Below are 20474 nucleotides of genomic sequence, written 5' to 3'. Positions count from 1 at the left end.
TGTTACCTCAAGACTGTATTCAAACTGGAGAATGCAATGTCAACTCTTCTTTTCTGCCTGTCCTGCAGGTTTTAGATATGACAGTCCCCACTATCAATTGAGCCAATTTTAAAAAATAGATCTGTCTCTGTTCCTCTGTTTTTATCTCTCTTTCTCTTTCTGTCTCTCTATATATGTATACACACATATTCATGCATATGCATATACATATATTTTAATACAACATCCAGTTGGTTTGGTTTCTTTAGAGAACCTTGGCTAATAATACCAGACAAAAGACAAACTCCAACTTTTTCCATGTTTAGCCATCATTGCATCTGAACCACCTGTAAGGTAAGTGGGTTACCATCATTAGGAGTCCTGAAGATTGTTGAACAGATCTACATGCTGAATTGACTTTCCTTTGCTGTTGACTTGAAGTATCAAACTTTCATTTAACATTGGGACAGATAATAGAACTCAATGTGCCTATTTTCAAGTTGCCTAGTAGAAGTGAATGAAATTATTTAAGCACTGGAAATTGGATTGCAACATAAATCTGCTGAATTTTTGTACGAGAAGTGATGTTCTCAAGTATTTTTATATTGCTTTTTAGTAGTGGTAAGATCCTGAGATACATTCTGTCTCCAAGTTTGCTTGGTCTTCTTTATGACCAAAAGTAGACAATAACATATATGGAAGTTCAATTAAGTTCCATATTAGAAATGAAAAGAAAAAAAGAAAAAGAAAGAAAGAAAGAAAGAAAGAAAGAAAGAAAGAAAGAAAGAAAGAAAGAAAGAAAGAGAAGAAATAGCTCTTCTTTCAAAAAGATCAATATTCAGTGGGGAAGATATGGAAATGTCTACTGAAGTAATAGATAAAGGAATTTTTACTCCAAACTTCAAAACTGATAAAAATAATAATGGAGAATAAGTAAATAAGAAAATTTTATTAACACCAAAAAAAAAAATGGTATAATTTCTAACCTCACAATATGAAGCACATGTAGACTGGGAAAAAAAGAAGAAAAACATGCTTCACATCAACCATGATGCTTTGGATCTTGAGGGAGAAGTGAACTACCCCACCTCCAAATAAATTGTCTCATTTCAAATAACATATATTTTTAAAATGAGAAAGCCCTGTTAGACATATTTGACAGTCCAGAAGTATGAAAAGAGGAGTATTAAAAGAAAAATTCATGATGGTCCATGTTCCAGCTCTGTTGTTTGTAGTCAGGCTTCTCTGCCCTAGGACATGATCCATTGTAAAGGGGACTTTAAGAACTAAAAATAGATTATTAAAGCCAGGTTGCTACTTTCAATGATTTAAGGGAACATATGCTCCCAGGGTGAAGGACACAACTTGTTTGAGGAGAGTGGTCTTTGAAATAAATCTTAAAACTCTTCAACAGAAGGTCCCACCATCAAGGTTCAGTAGTAATCAGAAAGCTATTACCAGGGGTACCAGGCCTGGAAAGAAAGAAATAAAGAGGGAAAAACAGACTAAAAGCAATCAAGGAAAAAGAAAGGAAACATGAACTAAAGAGTGCTGAAAAGCCTGGAGTAATAAAATCAGATCATTTTATAGAGTCATGATTAATCTTGGAAAAAGAAAACAAAGTTCAAAGAAGTCATATAAATGTACAAAGAAGTGATCCTAAGACCAGAGAAAGGAATGAAAAGAATTTTTACAAAACTCAAGAAAGTAAAGGGAGACATGAAAACATCACCATGGTGAAAAATATTCTAGAAATACCCTCCCACACACCAAAAGAAAAAGGTTGGGGATGCGATTGAAAAAGTCAGAAATACAGACAATAGGTTAAAGAAGATACCATCAGACGGAATTAAAATAGTACATGGGATGGATTTCAGAAGAGAGCTGAGAAGAGGGAACACATGCAGGATGGTTATTTCAAAGGAACAGAAAAGGAGAAGTTTGAGAACATTAGGGATGTTCACATATACTCTGATTTTTCTTTCACTCCAGGAACAAGGCATCATGGCAATCTCATTGTCTTCTGAGCCACTAAAATGTGAGCACTCTAGGAATTAGTGTTTCATTGACTAAAGTCTGTTCTCCCTGTCTGGTCAACTGTGGAAGCTAATACAGCAGGAGTTTCCATTAACTTAGGTCCCTGAGTGACTATGTTCAGTACATCCCCTGATGATCCATTATGGGCTTTCAGTATAAGCAGGAAATAAACTTTTATTTGTGTCAAGCCACTAAGATTTTAGCACCACAGCATAACTTAGACTGTGATCAAAGTAGTGTGGAAAAGTATTCCAAGAGGCACAGGCTTGGTACAGTTATAAGCTTTAATAAGTTTGGAAACATAAATGTCACTAATTTATAAAAAAAAAAAATTGAAAGTTTAGTTACTTTTCATCTTTATGTTATTTTCCTAATTTCATTAATGTATTTTTATTTTTTTTTTGTTTGTTCCAATGTTTGCCATTTTATTTCAGAGGTATCAAATAAGTTCACATTAAAAATGTAGTGTTTGAAATTCACAAAACCAAGTCAGTATAAAAACACGAATAGCTTTCAAATGAAGAATTCTATGAATAATTTTATTCACCACAGTTCTCTGTGAAGAGAGAGACTGTCTTCTTTTTTTTTTTTTTTTTTTTTTCTTATTTTCCTTTTTTAACCAAGTATGTTACCTGACATTGTATAGATATGAAATAAATATCTCTTGGACAGAATTGAATTATTGATGTTTTTTAATGTTGCCATATAGCTAAGGCAGGCTGATTCTTTTAACTAATAATTATGATGGAGGCTATTTCAACTCTGTGGATATGCACAATTTAACATTTTTCTAGAGGGTTTTTATTTTGGAAAACATGGATTAGATTTGAATCAACTTAGTCGCATAGGCTACTGAAAGTATTGTAAGTGAAGTTTGAGATTGAACAATTGTAAAAGAGATGATTGATAGAAGCCATTATGTAATTATTCCAAAGTAATACTTTATAAACTGGCTTGGAAATGACATAACAGCATTTTACAATTAAAATCAAGTTCAAACTAAGACATCTGAACATGTAACTGACAGGGTTTTTACTCTTCGAAAGCAAAATGATCAGTCATGTTCTGGGAAATGAATTACATACATGAGACCGAGAGTATAACTATCTCAGTTTAAATCTCCTTTAGAATACCGTAATTCTTCTCTGACACACACATTACATTCAATTCTACCCAATAATACATGTAGTCCTTAACAACTTCTGAAGAGCCTTCCCTTTCATCTTTAATACAGAAGAGAAGTGGGTAGAGAAATTTTTATTTTTCAGGTAAATCACATAAATATGTGTGAAACTAATCCCCTTTGGTTAAAAAACATTAGTACACTGTTCTGGGTCTTCCCTAGTTTTCTTCTCACTATTTTTCTTCCTTTGCTGACTCTTTTTCCCTCTCTTGCTGTTTGTTGGATCCAAATCTCTGCTGTATTCTTTTGCTCTTCCTTGATGATTTTCAACTTCTATGACTGTAAAAATCAATCCCATACTGATGACTTCCAATTTAGTATCAGTCCTAACAAATTTCTTGAGTATCATATTTTAATTTTCAATTTCTTTCCAGGCAAATGGACAGGAATGCTCTGAAATTTCTGCAAACTCAGCATATCTAACAGATGATAGTACTATTCCATCCGGACATTTCTTATCAACTTTTATGCTAATGCTTCTCAGCTCAAGTTCTGGAAAGGGAAGTGGGGATTGTTAAGGAAGTGAGGTTGAATTAGAATCATGTGTGGAGGTTTTGTAGCCAACCTCTTTCCACATAATCTGTGCCTGAATTCTTTGGGGCAGGAAATTGGGCAAGTGGACATATAGTAAAACAATCATGAAAACACTGTGTGTGGGAGTAACCCTGTTAGGCTGATAGATAGCCAGACTCCTTCTTTGTCCATTTCTTGTAACTGCCACCAACAAATGACATCAAAATGACTAAGATAAAGATAAAGCTGAGGGATTTCTTATTTATACCAGATGGAAAAAGAAAGAAAGAGAAAAGAGAGGCTGGCAAGTTCTGTGGAATGCTAATAACTTCTGTTTCATGCTCTTTATTTTCTTTCCTCCATAACTGCCTAACTTTTTACCAGGATTATTATCCCTTCTGCAATGACCTAGTACATGGATTCTTTGCCCTTAATCTTTTTTTCCAATTTCATCCACCGTACACACTGCTACCAGAAGTATAAATACATAATATGTGTGTGTATAATTGACATATAATTTAAAGGCAATACAATTCATCAATATTTATTTATGCAACTTAATGAATCTTAAAAGTGTAATATTGACATGTAATCACCATGAACTTCAAAATATAGAGCATTTCTCCAATTTGAAAAATGTTTCCTCATGCCTCTTTGTAGTATATAACACCTCCCAATCACCAACTCTCCAGCTTTTGGACAACAGCATATATATATATATGTACACACACACACACACACACACACACACACACACACACATATATATATACACACCAACACATAGATACACACATACATATACATAAACACCACTGGACAATAGCATATATAGAATATAAAATGTACATATACCTATATATATAATGCACTATATACCTATGCATAAAACAGACATACAAATATGTGTGTGTATACATAACTGACTTTTTCAAGAAATTAAATAAAGGCAATATGTATCAAGTACACATAGTCTTTACATTTTGTTCTTTTTCAGAATTATCTTGGTTATTCTAGGTACTTAGTATTTTATATAAATTTCAGAATAACCTTATAATGTACTGCAAAAAAAAAAAAAAGAGGCTGATAAGATTTTTTTTGGAATAGCATTGATTCTATACATTATTTTTTTTGAAAAATTTGGAATCAAGTATATTAAACCTTCTAAAAAACTCAACATTATTTCTCACTTATTTTGGTCTTCTTTGATTAACATCAGCAATGTTTTCTAGATTTAGTACATAGAATTTGAAGATATTTTTCAACTTTGTCCCTAAATGTCTAGGTCCATTTTCTGTTGCAATAGCAAAATACCAGAGATCTGTGGCTTCTAAAGAATTAAAGTTTATTTGGCTCATGTTTCTAGAAAGCTTGATAAGCTTTCTTATCAAGCTTATTCTGCTCTGAAATCTCTTATTTCTCCTTTTCTGTGTTGAAGACCTGGTGTTAGCATCTGGTATGGGCCCTATTGCTACATCATAGCATGGAGAGGCTATCACATGGCTAGATGGAGAAAGAGTTCTAGCTCCAGACTTTACTCCTCTTATAAAGCCACTAATACAATCAAGACCTCATCCAATCCCAATTATCTACAAAGGTTCTTCCTCCTAGTTTCATTAACATGTGATACTTGATAGAACTTAGTAAGTTTCCAATACCTGAACTTTTGAGGAATATATTTTAAACATAACACTAAATATTTTTGAAATCATTTGAGATTTGCAGAAAGTTAAAGAGATAGTGCAGAGAGAACCCATGTACCCTTCACTCAATTTTCCACAATGCTTACACCTTACATAATCATAGTAGAAGAGTAAAATCAGGAGTTGGTGCTGGTACAGGGGATACCACTAATAGCTCAATTGTATTACTCCTTTATAGCCATACTCACATCCTTCCTCACCATGATTCATAATCCAAGAAACCACTAATTTAAACACTATCTTTATAATCACATCAATTCAAGAATGTAATATATGTGGAACCATATGGTATGTGACTTTTTGAGATTGACTTCTTTCACTCAGAAAAGCGCCCTTGAGATTTATCTAAGTTTATATGTCAAGAATTTATTCTCTTTTATTGCTTAGCTCAGTGGTATGGGTGTACTACAGTTTGTTGAGCTATTTGCCACTTTTGGGATTGTTTGATTGTTTCCAGTTATAGGCTATTATAAATAAAACTGTTACCAATAATTCTATGCAGGTTTTTGTGTGAACATAAATTTTCATTTCTCTGGGATAAAAACCTCACTAGTGAAAATGCTAGAAAATATCATTAGGATAAACTACATTTTAATAAGTAGAAACTGGCAAACTCAGTTCTGGAGTGATTACACCATTTTGTATTACCATTAGCAATGTATGAGAGACTCAGTCTCTTTATGTCCTCATCAGTGTTTGTCATTCTCTCTATTTTGTCAACTTAACTGATATTCTCAAAGAAAAAGCTTCTCTGCTTCACCGATTTTCCCTATTTATCTTTTTTCAATTTAATTGATTTCATTTTCTTTCTTTCCTTCTTAGTATCTATTGTTTAATTTGGTTCTTGGTAAGAAATTTAGAACACCAAATTTTGTGTTTCACTTGTTAGATTAAAAATGAATTGCTTTTAGCCCTGAAGCTGTGAAATAGCTTTGATTTTTGGTAAAATTTGGAAGTTTACAGATTTCTTGTCAAGTTTATTCTGCTCTGAAATCTCTTATTTCTCCTTGTCTGTGTTGAAGATCTCATCTTCTTGGCGTCTGGACTTCCACAACTTCTTCTCGAAGCATTGGTAAGATATTCAAGAATTTTTACTGATGTTCACTTTCAAAAAAGGTGGGCAATGACAACTTTCTGGTTTCTTTCATGTACAGAAACTTTATAGAAGGGAAGAGGTCCAATACCAAGGAGCAATCACTGCTCAGGTGCTTCAGGAAAACCACCATCTAGCCTCCTTGACACCAGTGACGATGAGGAGGATGACCCTGGGATGATGCTAGCTCACCGTTCTCTCACAGGCTGACTGAAGTGTTGTTTTGTTTGTGCATTTGCTCTTGTCTTTGCCATGGCTTAACAGCATTTGAGGATAATATCTAAGCATTTTAAGAAGCTAGGTCACTTGGGTACCACTATTATGGTCACCACCAACTGATTTTGTGAAAGTAGCAAGAATCTGCCCCCCTGCCATTACTGGTTTAGTGGCTAAGCACAGCCTCTTTTGTACATGGCTTTTTAGAAATACATAGGGAATACCCACTAGTTGTTCCTGTGAGGACAGAGTTTCAAGCCTCCCCTTCTTGGCCTTACGGTTACCCTTCATAACCTTGCCACTGGCATGAGTTCTTAGTTTCAGGTTTCTTCCACTTGGAGTCTAATTGCTCAGTTTTTCATCTGCCATCTTGCAAGAAGGGGAAAGCCAATTGATTGATTTTTTTGTGCTTATGTTTATTAAGCCTTTCCATCTGCTTCATTTGGATCTCTCTTGCTTTCCTTTTTCTAATTTCCTGAAGTGGGAGCTCGAATTTTAATTTGCAGTTTTCTTCTTTTCCAGTGCAATAATTTAGTACTAGAAGATTTTCTTTTTGCATTGTATTAACACCATCCCATATATTATGTGTTGAACTTTCATTTGATTTCAATATATTGTTTTAAAATTTTCCTTGAGATTTTGTCTCTGATCCGTGGGTTTTTTAGTGCTATGGTTTGGATATGAAATGTGCCCCCAAAGTTCCTGTGTTAGTGCAGAAATATTTAGAGGTGAAATGGTTTTGTTCTGAGAGCTGGAATGCTGTTAGACTCTCTAGGCTTGAATGGACTAACTGAGTGGTAACTCTAGGCAGTTGGGACGTGGCTAGAGGAGGTGGGTCACTGGGGATGAGCCCTGGAAAGGGTCCTTGTTCCCTGAGACCCCTTTCTTTCTCTGCATCTTGGCCAACAGGAGGTGAGAAGTTTTTTTCTGCCATTGCCCTTTCACCTTAATGTTCTGCCTTAACTTGGGTCTAGGGTCCAATTGGAGTCAGCCCACTGTAGACTAAGCTTCTGAAACTATGAACCAAAATAAACTTTTCCTCCTCTACGTTGTTCTTGTCAGGTATTTTGTTCACAGAGAATGGAAAGCTAACACCTTGAAAATGTTTTTAGTTTTCAAGTGTTTTAGGCAGGTTGCTCAGAAGCATATTTGATAATGCTGGGAATACTGCTACTTAGAGGACAATGTTGAAAGTAACTATGAGATTATCCTTTACTGACATTTTGGAATCAGGCTATATTAAGAGGAATTTGGTATACCCAGGATTAAATAAATGTATTGATATAACAAACTGTCTTGTAAAGAATCAAGTTACAAAGTTCTGATTCAATATGGTAGATTGACCACAGACTCCTGTATTTAATGTGAGAGACTAATAAAGACAATATGAACATGACAAAAGTGATAATACGTTTTAGAAGCTGAAAGTCAAATGGATAAGTAAAGATGGATCTAATGGACCAGAGAAAGCTGAAGCTTTAGCCAGCAGGGTGGGAACCCCTGAAGCAAGCTAGTCACCAGGAGGAAGCCCAGCAAAGCTCAGCAACTAGAAATGACAGCTACACTAACATGGGGAACAAGAGGGTCTGAAAAGAGTATCATTCAGAGTCTATACAAAGAGCAGCTCAAACCAAAGATCCAATTCTAAGCCACGCACAGTCAGGAGATTTTTATGCAGAAAATAAAACCTCCAGCATAGTATTTATTTTCTAGGATGGTTGAAAACGAGGGACAGCATATGAAGATGAAGGAAGAAGTATCACAGTAAATACAGGGGAGCAAAGTAAAAATCTAAGGTCAACAGTGGGCCCTCTTGGCTCTTCTAGTTATGAATGGGTAGTCAGTAGCCAATTTCTTATTCTCTCCAGACACAACATTATAAGATTTCTCTCTAGAAAACTGACCAGGATAAGAAAATAAGTCTGTAGATTTCAAGAAATAGCCCAGCCAGACACACCGTAAAGCTCAAACATTGACCAATCTGCCTTCACATACTCAACTCCCAATGGGCTGCCCAACCTCTAAGAGATGAACAGGCAGCAGTCGCCAATCATGAGAGGAGATTCTCTAAATTAGAAGCATAGATTAAAATAAAAAATAACAAAACAGAAACAGAGATGATGAAAGAAACAGAAGAAATGTTTTCATGAAAAGTATAATTGAAGAGAAATGAAAGGAAATTGTGTTACCCAAAAATAGGAGACAGTAACATTCAGAGAAGAAAAGCTAGTCCCTGGAAATTACAAAATAAAGGAGCAGAAGTTAAATACTTAAAAGAGCTGTCCAAAGATAAATTTGAAGAAAAATCCTAGAAAAATAAAGAATTAACTACAAGAAAGCATGAATGAATCTGGTTTTCCTTGCAAACTTTATGTAGCTATTTTACTTTTTAAATTATATAACTAGTTTTTTTAAAAAAATTAAGAGGATCAGGCCGAAAATTGGGGATTAATACAACCAGATTTGCAACTTCTTAAAAAACTGCACTCTTTCCTAGAAGAAAACAGATGTGACAAGCATTGGATAGCTGACTAAGGGCTACTACCTGGACCTGTGTGCAAGGACAAGATTCCCCTGAGACTGCTCTGGTGAGGCTGGTTTCAACTCAGCATTGAAACCGTTGCTTGAGGCTGCATACTTTCTTTCAGAGATAGTGCACTGCATGATGGGAGGAAAATACCGGAAGATTTTGAATTGCAGTTAGAAATAGAACAATAAAATAAAAGAGGACTTTATACCTCTGAGATGGATTACAAAACCACAGGTAGAAAAGATTTTTCAGTATCCAGGATTAGTGAGTTTTATATAGCCTTAAAGTCACCAGTGCATGCATGCATTTCCATAGCTAGAGTATATTTAGTAACATGAAGGAAAACTAATAAAAACATCCATATATGCACATACAATTTAGGCATACTTTTTGGTGAGTCATGAGACACATGACATGGACTACAGTTTAATTTCTTAAAGCTGACTACTGTCAAAGAAATTGATGCACAACATTTCTGAGCAGCCTCAGCTGGTATGTGAATTTCACACATGTCTAACTGCCTCCCCTATTACATATTGATTCATTCAACACACATTTGTTAACCATCATTAACTGTGAGGCACCGTGCTTCTTAACATAGTTGCAAGAAAAATGACCAGATATGGTCTTTATCTTCATGGAGTTTATAATCTAGGGAGGGAATTACTGAGGATGATAAGCATTTCCAAAAAAGTCAAGTTCACTGGAAAGCTGTGTCAAAGTCAGGAGTGACATAACCAGTCCTGATAACTCAGAAGAGACTTCTTTGAGAAAGCAAAGCTGAGACAAGATCTAATGGATAGTAAGATTTAATTAAGCAAATAGAGGGGTCTTGAAAGATCCCCCATCTGGCCAGAATGTGAATAGATAAAGCGGAAGATAACTGATGAATAGAGAACATCAGGCAGAAACTGGGTTGTGTAGACTAATAGGCAGAGTGATGATTAGGCGCTTTATCCCAAAAGTAATGGGAAGATGTTAAAAGGTTTGAAGCTGAATCTGATCAGTGTTGAATTCTTGAATTATCCCTTTGCCTTTCTGAGGAAGAATACATTCGAAGGGAGGAAAAGTAGATTCAAGAAAGACAGGAGACTTTTGCAGTTTGTTAATTTGTTGTTGAATTTTTCTCTTCCTTACGTTTGGTTCTTTATTTTTCCAGGAAATCCAATCACTGAAATAATAGTTGATAACTGCTATGGTTTGAATATTGTTTGTCCCTTCTGACACTCAAGTTGAAACTCGATTGCCCTTGCAGTGGTGTTGGGAAGTAGGACCTAGTGAGATGATGGTTGTGGGGTAGAGCCCTCATGAAGAGATTGAAGTCTTTTTGAAGGAAGGATCAGCTCATGCAGGGATCTGCACACCTTTTCCCTGTTCCGGAAGTGCACACTTGTCCCTTCACTTTCTGCTATGGACTGAAGTACCACAAAACCATCATCAGATGCAGCTGCCTGATATTGGACTTCCCAACCTTCAGAACCATAAGCTAGGGTAAACCTCTTTTCTTCATAAAGTTCCCAACTTCAGGCATTCTGTGATAGTAACATTAAAAAGACTTAAGACCATATCAAATGAATAATAAATTAGAACAGATTCTGGGTGTGCCTCTGTGTGTGTGTGTGTGTGTCTGTGTGTGTATGTGTATTTGTGTCTGTGTTAGCAGTGCAGTAAGGGGAAATCAGGAAAAGCAGGGAGATTGTCTTTATCTTGTGCAAAAGCTGAGTTCTCTCTTGTATCCTTTACTTCTTCTCTTGTGATGTTTCTATCCCTCCCCTCTTCAGGGATCTCTTGCCTGCAGCACCAGGCTTGTCAGGGCAGCCTCACAGCTGTGATGTTTTGTGTAAAGCGCATAGTCACTTACCATAGAGTAGCATAATTTCCATCATGAACTATCAACCTGTCTCTTTAATAATGTTATTATTTTAAACTTAAAAATGAATATGTAAACTGAGGTCAAAAGGTCTACGTTTTGATAAGAAAATGAATTTGGAAAGTAAAAGGCATGCCCTTATTTTCCCTTATACAAACCTTCCCCTAATTTAAAATGTAAAATCAGTCAAATGAATTTGGGAAGTGAAGTTTGAAGTAAGATCTCAAATTCCTCTATTCTATTTTAAAAAATTCTTTCTGAGCTGCTTAGAATATTGGAAAGAGGCTGATACAGTTATGTAAGCAGAAAACTCTATCTATGCCAACTCAATGGCATGACTGTTCAACCACTGTTCATTCACTCATTTCCCCAGTGAGTTATGAAGCAGCACTGTTTTCTAGGGGCTGAGACCCTTGATTTCAAATGCCTTACATTCAGGGAAGGTGATGTTAACTGGCAATGATAACAAATATAGGTACTTTAAATTTCAGTAGGCAAATGAGCTTCAGGGACTAGAGAAGTACAAAGAAGACATTCCACCCTGCCCTGGAAGTGGTCCTAAGAGTAGAAATCCAGAGAGGAGAAAATTTCCTATGAATGTGCAAAATTCTACCAAGTACACTTGGACAAGAATATAAAAAAGTCAAGCAAAGATCATGGCAAACCCAAAGGATAGAGGAAGCATGGCTCATTTGGAGGACTAAAATGGGCATGTGTAAGAAGATCCTGTGAGCAGAGGGGGCAACAGAAGTTGAGGCTGGAGAAGTAAGGAAGAGCCAGATGACAAAGAGCCTCTGAGACATGTTAAAATTTTGGTTTCATAGTTCTGTATGGACAAAGAAGAGTCATATAAAGTCTAAATAGAATGCTGTAGTCAAACTTGCACTCTGGGTAGATTTCTATGACTTTAATGCAAAGGACAGATGGAAGGCAGGTAAAAGAACCTGGGCATATAATCCAGCCAAGAAATAGTGGACAACCCAATACCAGGCATTGAGAATGAGGATCTCTAGACAGAATAAGAAACCATTTAGGAGTGAATTAAAATGACTGGATAATTGATTTGGACATGGAGGATGGGCTAAGGAGTAGAAAGTGTCAAAAAAAAACTTGGAATGGACCCACCATTTGACCCAGCTGTCCCACTCCTCGGTTTATACCCAAAGGACTTAAAATCAGCATACTACAGTAATGCAGCCACATCAATGTTCATAGGTGCTCAATTCACAATAACTAGATTGTGGAACCAACTGAGATGCCCTTCGATTGATGAATGGATAAAGAAACTGTGGTATATATACACAATGGAATATTACTCAGTCACAAAGAAGAACAAAATTATGGCATCTTCTGGTAAATGGATGGAATTAGAGAATATCATGCTAAGTGAAATAGGCCAAGCCCCAAAAGCCAAAGGTTGAATGTTTTCTCTGATAAGTGCATAATGATACAAACAACAGGGGTGGCAGTGGGGTGGTGGGAAAGAGAAGACTGAAGGAACTTTGGATGGTGTAGAGGAAAATGGGGTGAGAGGGGATGTGGGAAGGAAAGATAGTAGCATGAGACAGACAGTATTACCCTATGTATATGTATATGTACATTGTGAACAACCATAGAAATGAAAAGTTATACCCATTTGTATACAATGAATCAAAATTCAGTGTAAAAATAAAAATTTAAATTAAAATAAGATCATACTCAAGTTTCTGGTTGGGAAATTGGGTGAATAGAAGTGAACAGGTTGAATGTGTGGTTCCAGGGAGATGCTCAAATAAAGACCCTCTAAGAAAAAGGTATCTGTATGGGATCTGGAGTTCAGACAAAGGATGTGGAGGGTGTGCAGATACAGGTACAATCGCATACTTGGGGATGGGAGCATTTTATCATCAAAGACTTTCATTTGCAACTAACATAAAACCTCACTCATGTAATTAAGGAAATGTATTGGTTCATGATATGGAAAAATCCAGAAGCAAACCTAGCTCCAGTAACTTTAAGTGAATTATTTGAGTCTTGGTTTTAATCTGCTATTTGTTTTTGGTCTCCTTTTTGTGATGCACAGAAGCACTGTGATACCAACATTCTCATAGCCAACAGCCTCAGAAGAAAGAATGTAATCCTTCCTGGATAATTTTGATATAAATGTTGTCATAGAGATTCATTGACTCTATTTGACCTGATTTGGGTCATGTGATCATCTCTAATCCAAACTCTGTGTTGACTCTGAAGGAATTAAAATGTTCTCTGCAGGATGTAACCCATGTGTTTGCAAGATTATAAGATGAGCATGGGCAGATTGAGAAAAATGAACTCTAAGACCCTAGGAAGTTATGGTGATAAAGAAGCCAAAAGAGTATTTATGGAGGAGGAAATGGTTAATGGTGAATAATGATGGTGCTAGATCAACTGAGAAAAGAATGTAACATACTCATTTGCTTTAACCAAAAAGAAAATAAGAGGATGCTTGCATACTTTGTTCAGTCAGATGGCATTGTTTTTATTAACTTAAAACTCAATTTATATAAGTAGTCATAGCACTTATTAAGTATTCACCGATTTTTGACACTTTGTCTAAATCAAAATCCAAAGTGCCCTTGATTCAGACCCTAGTGAGTCCTAGCTTTGTACTGTAGACTGGTGCTGATTTAGTAAAGGTTTTCAACATCTTAATCTAGCTATAAAATGTCAACTGAAATATTTGCTGGCACCTTAATGATAACAACCAGGATCCTTTTCCCACTCACACTACAATTTTTTCCTATCTATATTACTAAATTGTACATCGCACCAAACTGAATTATGGTTCAGACTACTAATCTATGAACTTAATAATGACATCTCACTTGGGATCAATTTTAAAGTCAGGGATTAAGACAAAAATAAAATAGAATGAATAAAGCCCTTGAAAAAGACCTTGATGTACAGTATGGTGCTCTTTCATTAAATTCAATACAATTTTCCCTCCAGTTGGCTTGCATGAAAGGCACTTAAGGACCATGTCACAGGAAAAACATTTACTGCTTGTTTGAAAGTGAAGATCACACTACAGCAAAATGCTCATGCTCAGGCATTTGGGGACTGTGAGATAACAGGGGGACAGCACATTCATGTATTCTATTTTATGCTCCCTCAGAACCTTAAGCTCATCCTGCAGACACTGGAGAATATCAATGAACCTTTCTTTCTCCATGAGCCCTGCAACGTGTGATTGAATATATTTACATAAGCTACCAGGCTACTCCACTGCAGTATTTACCAGGTGCTATCAGTGCACTAGATTCTTTAACTTCTGTGATCAACCTCTTTGCAAACACATGTGCGAGTTGGATACTGCAAACGGGGTTTTTAGGACATTAATTAAAACAAGCAAACATACCAAAAAAAAAAAAAAAAAAAAAAAAAAACTTAAGGAATTTGACTGAGCTTTTGCCCAAAGTGTGTAAGGGGCATATCAAGGATAACAAAGATAAATTATGGGGCCAAAATATCCAGATTAGCTATTTTCTGGTCCTGCCTAACAGCTGTGATACATACCAAGAATCTGGAAACATCTGCCTCTCTCTGATATGGGAATGAAAGAGCATGGGAAGAGCTGTTACAGAGCAGTATGACCATATTGGATGCACTAATTGGTGCTACGCATGCTGAAAAGCAATTATCTCAGCAATTGGGAGGAAAATATTTTATAAGTAGACACAAAAGCCGACTTCCCTTCCCAACAGAGCTTCAGACTACACCTTACCATCATTTTGCATGGAACACCAGTGAAACTTTTTCTGCTGGGAGCAATTTTACTTACTCTATATGGATATAATGTAGATGAATCAATGGTATGTTGAACTTTACAGATCAATAATTAAAATTGAAATATAAGCATTTTTTCCTCTTGAGGATGAGCTCACTAAAAAACACATACGTGGGCTAGTCTCAGTGGTTTCTTTGTAAATACAAACCAAAACAAAGTATTTATTAAGATAAATGGAGAAATAAAACCCTCCTTTTCTCTCACTTCTCAGGCCTAAATTGACTTGTATCTTCATAGTCTAATAATTTTTTCTTAGTGTTTTAAATATTCTTACCAAAATTTGCTCAAGGAAAATATATATACTGCGTTAAACCCAGTGAGGGGGAAAGGAAAAAAGAAAAAGGGTGATGAGCTTGGCCCAAATTATGTTTAGAATACACTAATACCGTTAAGAAAGTTGTGATAAAATGGTAGTGTATTAAAGTCATGATTACATTTTTTTAAAAACCACACAATTTAAAACCACAAAAATTAAGTCTAAAACAGTGAAGAGCACTTAATTTGGTCTCTGTGTGTATTTGGAAATTATGACATTTATTAAATGCAGTAATTATCTGAGAATCTTGGTTTATTTTACTTTGTAAATTATGTGTCTCCCTTGTAAGGATATCTGGGGTGTAATAAATCAGTGCTGGATTGTAAAAAGGCTTCAATTCAGAGAGCTCTTAGCAATTTAGGTCAGACTAAACTTCAAATACAATTTCTAAAAATTGATGTTTAAGGCTGAATTATGAGTCAGACTTTAATTGGGCATTTTGTAAATAAAACAATAAAATATTTTCACATAAATAAATGGCCCCGAAGAGTCTACTCTCAAGGGAGTTTCAAAATTATATCCATCACACACACACACACACACACACACACACACACACACACACACCCTTACAAAGAAAGAAAAAAGGAGGTGAAGGAAGAAAAAGAAACAGAAATTTAGGAAAATTGTTAAGAAGTACTCAACCCCGGGAATTTTATTAAAAATTCTGAGAAACTGAATAAAGTGCATTTTAAAAAATTTTTAAATTGTTTTATTTGTTCTAACTACTTATATATAACAGTGGAGTACATTTACACATTTCAATAAATCAAACTAAAGGAAGCAAAATTTCTTGTTTTTCTGACTGTACATTTTGTACTACTGATGGTAATGTACTTCCTACCCACCTTCAAATAAAGTTGTACTCAAAAAAAATAATTCAATAGTTATTTGAATAATGATTCATTTGAATAGTTTTTGTATATGTATTTTCTCATTGGTTTTGATTTCAATCAAATAATACTTTGACCACCTTCTATCCCAATCATATCAATGAGGAAATTGTGTCTCAGAATAATTTGGTCACTTGGCAAAGACCAAGTTTGCTGACTACTATGGGAAGAGGAGAGATCTCTGATTACAAAGGGCTTTCTTCCCCTTATCACATTGAATTCTTCATTATTTATTTTAAACAAATCATTTTTAAGTTTGGTTTTGGAAAAGACGGAAAATCCAGAGATTCCAACCCCTATGTCAGTTTTTCAAGCCAGACAAAGTTAATGGGTGGATTGAAGGTGAAGAGGAGAAGTGAGAGAATGAGTTTTTTTGGAGAAATTCCCTTGCATTCCTCTGCTTCTGATGGTGTTAGCCACAGAGACAAACACTGAAGGAAACATAGAAGAGAAACTATTCCTATTTGTTCCTGGACCCTGATTTCAAGATCCATCTTACTTAAAGAAGGCAATAGTTTTCTCCCTTTTCCCAAGTTCTTCCTCATCCTTTCTCTCATTGTTCCCTAGTCCCCCCCACCCCACAGGAGAAGGATTGGGGGAGGGAAGGTACTCATTGGTGAAAGTAGATGAAGGGTACGAGGGCTTGCTGGGCTTCGCTGCCACTTGACTTCTCAGGGTCCTCCTCTCCCCCGGCCACCCTCCTGCTTTGCTCCTTGCTCCACAGAGGCAATCTGGGGTCTTCAGGGTGTAGAGATGTGGTCAGCAGGGTTACAGTCATACTTTGAAAGCCTAAATATGAGTGGTGATGTGGGAGTCTCATTTTGACCTACCTGTCTGCACTGAACTTTCTAGTGTAGCATTACAAGTCCTTTCATTTATCTCTGGACCTGGTTCAGAATCTAGAAGGGTTGTTTAGACCTTTCCAGAATCCCAATATTGCTATTGTCATTATTGTTCTTAAGAAATCAGACTATCCAGTGCCCTGAGTAGAATATGTTAATAAAAATAACATATAAAATAATAACATATAATAAAATCTCTTGGAAGATTCTAATATAATTTTATGAAGGTAAAAATATGTGTTGCTTTCAATTTTCTCCCATAACTACAATAACTAACATGAAGAAAATGCTAAACAGCTCTTGGGGACATAAAAATTAAAGGCAGCAACAAAAATTTAGTTGACTGTAAATTTTTCACCCTGACAATTTTGCTTTAAAACCTGCAAATCCTTGACACATCATGGTTTAAGAATATGCTTTCTCGATTTCTAATTGCTAGTTGATGGAAAGACAAGAATCTGCTTTGAATCCAAAGCTTCCATCTGTTAGCTAATTGCTTCAGTATGAGTTTACTACTAATAATTTTATATTTTAAAAGATGAACATTTTATATTGAGATGTGAAGATGTACTTTTTCTTTATTCTCAAGATTGCACTGTGGTTTCATCTGCAAATCACCCAATCCCCACTTCCTTGTCCTAGATCATTCCACTGGTCAGGTACTGCCATAGCATCCAGGACTTTTCCTTCTTAAAAGTTTCTATCACAAGAGCCAATAAGATGTTTTTGTATGATCATAGTACATAAACTGCAATCCCCAGTGAACCGCAGGTTCCACGAATAAAGGCATCGCATTTGTTTCTTCATTATTATGTTTCTGTTATTCAGCATAAAGTCTGATGAAAGACAAGTAAATAAAATTCAGTAGAAACAATTCATTTTTTAATGCGGCCACAGATATTAGAAACAACTATATTTATGTCAGACATTAACGAGGTTTTTAAAAATATGAAACATTGCTACTATTCTCAGTAATTTGTTCTGGAAAACACATTTTTCCTACGAATATTTTAATTATTCTAGCCAGAGAAAAATCAATGTCAAGCTTGTTGCACAGCACCTGGAGCACAGAGGGTGTGCAATGAAAATTACTTATTAGCATCATCATTAATATAACTGGGCACCCACTGCACCGTTCTTGACACAACTGTGAAAATCTGCAATGGAAAGTAATTTTAAAAGCCATTTTTTTCAGTATTCCTCACAGCCCTCTGTCTGATGCTATATCCTAGTTATAAAAATTATTATTTCTAGAACACTAAGCTTAGTTAGTTTCTTTATCTGTGCACATCACATGGTATGACTGGGAAGGCTCTTTTCCTACTCTCCTTAGCTCACCCAGTTCCTACTTCACTGTCAATCTGGCTCATGACACATTGAACATAGTACTCTGAGCACTTTTTAATTCACACTTTTGTCTTAACTGATTTCTGCCCCTTCCAAGCTTCTAGAACAACATCCAGCATACAGTAGGCACTTAAGATATGCTTCTTATGATAAAAAAGTGTGAATCTGTTGAGCAGATCAGATTTGCTTATGAGATGGATTTTCACACAGTGTTTTAAAGTTGTTTTAATTTTCTTTTTCAGGAAGGCTTTACTTATTTACTAAGAAAATCTACTGATATCCCTCCTGTTTTCTGCCAAACCTCACCAGATGCAGATGTGCCACTAAGTCTTCATGTCATCCAACAGGTGCTACCAGGTCTGGCTTTCTCAAAGATTAAAAAAATGTTTATATTTTGTGAGTAACTTGGGAACATAAAAACCTTAACTGGAGATGTTATTCTCATAGACTGTCCAAGGATAAAAAGGCCACTCTCTGAGTCTTTGGGCAGAGGTCACAGCTGACTCTTGACTAGGCACTTGAATGAAGGTAGCAGTGTTTAGGAACCAACCTGTCTGCCAGGATGAACCTGGGGCTGGCTTTTGTAGAGTAAGGTGTGGGTGGGAGATCAGGAAGAATAGAATGGTAACCATGATATATTAGTCGTGGTATATTTCTTTCTTAGTCACAGAGAATTCCTTAATGTCAGTACAGTTTCACTGAGTCCTTCCATGAGGTGAAAATTGATACTGAACGTCCTGTTGAAACAGGAGTTTCAGAATAGGGTATATTCTGATGGAGGCTTAATTCTCTGCTTGGTAATATCTCATTGAACCTGATAATGGAGCAAGGAGCATCAACTGAGCCATGGTCATATTCCACACTGCCTTTACCGACCACCCTGGTTTGTGTAGAACTGAAGGGTTTCCCAGAACATGAGACCATCAGTGCTAGAGAGTCCTGAGCAAATCAGAATGCATTAGTCTCTGTAGCTGATCCATTTATGTCACAGTCAGAGGGCTTAAGCAACCAGGAAAACATTGTCACCATCATCTGAACATCACCTGAGTTCTATCATTGCAATAGAGTAAACGAGAAGCTTTTATGATCTGGAGTTTGATGTACAAAATCCACATTTATTTATACCTTGCTTCTGGGGAGGAGGTACCGTATTCTCAGTGACCTTGATTCTTAGGCCACAGTACCTGGGTCCAAATCCCAGCACTAGACTTCATTTGCTGAATATGATAGAAAATGTATTGAACTTTACTGTGCCTCAGTTTCCTCATATGTAGAGTTTCTAATTCCAGAACCTATCTTATTGGCTTATTATTAAGGATTAAGTTAGGGAACATATATGAAGTCCTTAAAATAATGTTTACTGTCATTATTGCTGTCTCTATAACTACTATCACTAGTATAAATTAGCTATTAATTTGCCATTCAATTATGAAGTTTCCTTATCTATAAGATGGAGATAATATCTCCTAAAGTTGATATAAGGATTAAAATAGAAGGAATAAGGTGTTAAAATGCATAACACAGTGACTGGAAAAAATTAAGCACTCAAGTCTTGACCAATGTTATTATTATAGGTATTATTAAATGTGTTAGTAGTGCTAGTAGTTATTTTCTTTTATTCTAGTTCCAAGGCAGAAAACAAACTCATGGTTATAAACAAATGCTTTCTATTCTCCAGAAATGTTTTATTTTCTAATGTAATGTTTTCCTGGTTTTCTTTAATGTTTTAACTTCAGCACCCAACGAAATATTTCACAGTGACAACTTTCTCAGATGGTGATACAACTGGGACAAGTTATCTGTCTCTCCTTTGGATTGTGTAGTCATCAAGCAGGGACAGACATGAGGACCAATGGCAGTGACAATTGACTGCTGCTTTATATCTAGTGCTGAGGTCATCAGGGCCTCTCCTGGAGAAGGTTCTGGCAAGGGACTCCCCTGTTTTCTTCTTCTCTTCTACGTTTTCTTTTCCTTTCACCATCTTCCCCATGATTTGTAGTCCCTCAGTTCAGAGATTGCTTAGCCTTACTCCATAAGCCTCAAAAGACACATTAGAATAAGGCTGCACATACATAACATTTTGTTGGAAAAAGAAAAACTGGGAGCCATTTTTTAAAGCAAACATTCTTGACTGTGGGCCAATGTGA

General features: G+C 35.9%; 1 long non-coding RNA gene across 3 annotated transcripts in view; it reads left to right on the top strand.

Moving 5' to 3' along the window:
• Positions 1-20474, top strand: part of LOC306660760 — a 32511-nt gene that overhangs the window by 9715 nt on the left and 2322 nt on the right. For all 3 annotated transcript variants that reach the window (XR_013763731.1, XR_013763732.1, XR_013763733.1), the window contains exons 2-5: positions 6438-6487; positions 9225-9312; positions 10414-10745; positions 18570-18684. This is a non-coding gene — a long non-coding RNA (uncharacterized lncRNA). The remainder of the gene's footprint in view (positions 1-6437; positions 6488-9224; positions 9313-10413; positions 10746-18569; positions 18685-20474) is intronic.

Source organism: Sciurus vulgaris (genome assembly GCF_902686455.1).
Source record: "Sciurus vulgaris genome assembly, chromosome: 5".
Classification (NCBI taxonomy): Eukaryota; Metazoa; Chordata; class Mammalia; order Rodentia; family Sciuridae; genus Sciurus; species Sciurus vulgaris.
Note: the sequence above shows the minus strand (reverse complement) of the source record. Positions and strands in the feature narration are given on the sequence as shown.